The following is a 4,688-nucleotide window of genomic DNA, read 5'->3' on the forward strand; positions in this document are numbered from 1 at the left end:
ATAAGATATAGACTTTTTTCATAAGCTTTGTAGGATAAATTATGGAAATAAGCTAAAAATAGCTTATAGACATGCCATAAGCTGTTTTCATAAACTCTCCTGATTCCGAAATATTCTCACAAGTGCTTATGTTAGTAGATAAAATTTAAAAAGTTACACCATATAGTGTAGTTTGAGGTAGTTATTTGTTCTCTGTTCTTGCAAAGTTACTTACTTAGCAATGTAATTGGATAAAATACGTCCATCATCATTATCAGTTGTCACAGCTTATAATGAATATAATATTAATGCTTTTTTCATACTGTTATATCTTTGTAATGTTCCACATGTTAATTTGGTCACTGAAATAGATAAGCATGTAAAGAACTAATATTCAATCATCTCAAGCAGCTTTATCCCACTCATAATGTTCGTTCAGATCTTCCTCTAATGATATAATGTTCTAGATTTGTGGCTATTATGGCCACTTATCAGTTATCGGTGTATGTTTACTGAAGTTCATTTATATTTGTGGTCTTATTAATTCATTTGGAAAAATTGATGAATGTGTTAGTGTCATGTAAATTTGAAACAACGCCCGAAATGTGCATCAGGTTTCAAGTTGGAGGAAGCAATGGAAAGCCGTCATCGAAATCAGATTCGACATCGGTTAAATGAGCTTGAAGGTCAACAATTATCTGAGCATGGAATGGAATTAGTCTATACTGCCTATCTCATATAGATCCTGAAAGACTGTCAAGATTAGAAGAGGTGGAGAAAAATCATATAGAGACTACAAAAAGAAGGTTTTTTGCAGAAATACTAAATTCTGTCCGCGAGCTCCAGTTACAAAGTCAAGCTTCTTTGAAGCGGAGAAAACAGAGGGATGATGGCATCCAGGTACTCTTCCTCTATCTTTCATTTCGTATTGTAAAAGATGCAATTAGGGTTTTGCAAGTGTTTGTCTTGAAATCACAACTGATCTGTTTATATACATCATAACTAACATCAACATAGTAATTGTACACTACTCTTTGTGTCTAGACTTCTATTTTAACTCTACTCTTTTGAGTAATTATTTATGTAATTAACTTAAATTGTAACATAACTCTGACCTATCATGAACATGTGATGATGGACTAGTTAAAGAGAGATCTCAAAGAGGAAACAAGGTCCACATCGAACATTCAAATCAAGTTGTGGTTTGGACATAATGATACTAATTAATTAAAAAATGCTAGTGATAGCGTGTGTGAAGAATTTTAAGGGGAAGATGTTAGGAAATGGAAATAGAAAAGATGCAAGTGAGGGTTTGTAGAAATAAATTTCAAGTGTGGTAATGATATGTCTAAGTTTTTTCATTAACATAGGTTGTATGGAAGAACTTTTTTGGGCTCATTGTATGACTAAACACTTGTGTATGTATTTGTAAGAGTTATGGAAATATCTTATGATAATGATATGCACATATGTTGTTTTCAGCTTATTATCATAAGCCCCCCAAAATAGCATATAAAGACAGATTATTCAAAGTTTATAAAAAAACTTCCCTCATTTCTTCTTCGATTGTAGAAACAAATTATATATGTACGAGAAGCACTCTCTTAATCAATAAGCACTTAATTAAGTTGTCTACCCAAACATCCTTGTATTTAGTAATGGTTAATGCTGGTATTGGTAACATTGTGAAGCTCTTCCTTCTCCCCATTGGAATTTTTTTAATTTCCAAATATGTTGGAGAATTTAGAAATAGACAGTGCCTCTTTCATTCCTGGACAGTTATATGTAATTTTTAATGACATTTTTTCTCCTCTTTGCGGTTTGAAAGCTAATTTGTCATTAATTGAACATGGCTTATGGATTCCCAAGTGAAGTCATTTCTCATGCAAAGTGTATATTTTTCGTCAATAAGTTCTACATTGATTTTATCATTATGTTGATGTATATGGAAAGAATAAATCATGTGATGTTGAGTAACCATATTTTGTCTATCTTCTTTTAGTTTTTCCTGTTAGATTTCTATTTTTTATATTAGATTTCATAATTTTCTTAAATTAAATGATTGGTTCAGCTTTAGTGGTTTGTGTTAATGTCTTGTATTGTATTGGTTCATCTGTGAAATACCACTTTTTCAAAGCTCTTCACTGCATTTTCGATAACTGTAATTTAGAACAGGCTTGACTACCACTTATAATGAAAATACAAGGTCGCTATAGCCGTACACGTGTTTCACAAAGAATTGATCTACGCGTCTTCTGTTAGGGGGTCCAGCTTAGCAACATGTCCATGTGACCTTTCAGATTCACATTAACTTAATTAAATTAATTAATTATCTGGCAAGATTCAATTATAATTCAAATCAAAACTAAATTGAATTGAATTGGTCAGTTCCAAACATCTTTCTGAAACAGTTCTTTACTTTACTTTTTCTGTAGAAAGGATCCAAAGAGAATAGCTGACATCTTTAATTCAACAGAAAATGAAGAATCTTGCACAACTTACAATATGTTGAAGGTACAATCAATCACTCGTCATTCTTTTAGTTCTTCATGTAATCTTAGGTAAATTAAAAATGCGCATCTGCTAAATTTATTATCATATGGTAGTTCATTGGACTTGAAAAAAAAGGTAGTTTATTGGTATTATGTTTATGATTTATTGTTGAATATGTGTTCCTATGTCAGTGTGATACATTATTGATATTCAGAGATGATTCTTAGTTTATTCTGTTGAAGTATTTATGTTGCAAGATAATGATTTCAGGTTTCGCGGCACCTGTTTAGATGGACAAAAGAAGTCTCATACACAGATTATTATGAACGTGCCTTAACGAATGGTGTACTCAGTTTACAAAGAGGAACAGATCCTGGGGTGATGATTTATATGCTTCCTTTAGGTATTGGGGTTTCCAAAGCTAAAACTGGACATAGTTGGGGAAATCCAATAATGATTCTGCTGTGGATTTTTTTTTTGTTTGAAATTTCTGCCTAAAATTGTTTTATTGGATTATTTCTAGCTATATTGTATGCTTATGCCTCTTTTATAGATTGGAATATTGAGGATTGATTATGTAATATCCAATTAGATAATATAACTTTTTTTTTTGCATTAAAATTATCCATAATTTGTTTTCATTTTATTACTATTAAAAAAAAAAGCAGGGGTCAAACTTATTTGATAAGCCATTTAAAAAAATTATTTAGAAAAAAAAATTATTTCACTTCAGTGATTTTGAAAACTGATGTGAAATATACATATTTAACTTCAATCCCCATCGTATAACTGATGTGAAAACTGCTGGGTTAAATTTCAAAGTGCGTCTATTACATCAGTGCAAGCAGACCTGATGTAGAAATTCAAGATTTCACATCAGTCGCAACCAGATGTGAAAGGATGTGGACTTACCACATCATATCAGTTTACATCGGTTACAAACTGATGTAAAAAGTCATTTTCAACTGATGTAAAAAATCATTTCTGTAGTAGTGAATTCAACAAGGAAATGGGTGAAAAAGACACAAGAACGCAACAATCGAAGTTCTGACAGCACGCAACGAAAACACAACAAGCAGTCACCCATGAGGGGCTGCCTTGCTGCGCCCAGGCGTGGAAAACTGCACCCAGGCGTGGGAAGGCAGTAGCCACCTGCGCTGTAGCTCTGTGCAGTCCCATTTTTTTCGGTTTCACCGTTTCGTTCGTAAAAACCTAACCGTTACTCCGAATCCGATTCCGTTTTCGCCTACGCGTTCTATTCGACAAATCCTATTATATTTTACTGAAAAATCATATTTTCAAATCTCAAAAACAGCTTATCCCAGAATCACTTATTTCTCAAAAACACTTAAAATCACTTTTTCTCATAATCTCAACTTTCATCAACCCAAACCCTAAATTTGATAAGGAACATTGCCTATGATAAATCTAAGACCTGAACATCAATTTAACATAACTTCAATGAATTTTCTATTCTATTAACAACCAAACACATCTTCAAAACCTAATTTCTCAAACAACCAAAACTATGAACATCAAAATAAGATTTACCCTAATCCCCAAAACTCACAACCTGCAACCTTTGCCAAACCCAATTTCAGAAAACATACTTAAGATTAGAGAATATGAATCCCAATTTCTGATCACCCAAACCCCCAAATGATTTGCAACAATGTTTGTAGGTTCTATGGGAAACATAGCAGTCAAAACAACATAGAAAACATGCATTCTCAACATAATTCATTTCATTATAGCAACCTAGCATAATTTGCTAACCCTAAAATCAAGAACACAACAATTCATCAAATTTCAGAATTATACATATTATTAGTGAAAGGAATCCCACCCTTACCTTATCTCAGCAAATTCTACAGAAAAAATGGTTGGATTCTCTCTTCCTAGCTCTTCTCCTAGATTCCTCTTCCTTCTCTCCAAACCAGTTTCTAAAGTTTTTACGTGAAAATGTTTCTGCCTCCTTTTCTTTCTTTCTTTTTTCTCCCAAAAACTATAACCTCCCCTCTTTTCATTTAACTCCCACTAAACTCACATAATTACTATTTAATTCCCTTTAATTAAAATAAATAATAATTCTATATTATTTCTATTTCTCATATTATTTCCTCAAATAATAAGACATTATTCATTCAAATAAAACACAACTCCATAAATCATATAATAAAATAGAATTACACCATATATCACATAAAATCACACAA

General features: G+C 32.1%; 1 long non-coding RNA gene across 2 annotated transcripts; it reads left to right on the forward strand.

Annotated features, from left to right (window-relative positions):
• The first annotated feature begins 664 nt into the window (after positions 1–664).
• On the forward strand, positions 665–3,096 carry LOC146916191 (uncharacterized). Of its 2 annotated transcripts, none has more exons than XR_015013774.1 (3): positions 665–879; positions 2,415–2,607; positions 2,743–3,096. It is a non-coding gene; the product is annotated as an uncharacterized LOC146916191 (long non-coding RNA). The 2 variants fall into 2 exon arrangements; XR_015013775.1 differs by having other exon boundaries at positions 2,415–2,493.
• Positions 3,097–4,688: the final 1,592 nt, after the last annotated feature.

The sequence above is a fragment of the Medicago sativa genome, chromosome 6, assembly GCF_051527215.1.
Source record: "Medicago sativa cultivar Bolivia chromosome 6, Bolivia_mono, whole genome shotgun sequence".
In the NCBI taxonomy this organism is placed as follows: domain Eukaryota; kingdom Viridiplantae; phylum Streptophyta; class Magnoliopsida; order Fabales; family Fabaceae; genus Medicago; species Medicago sativa.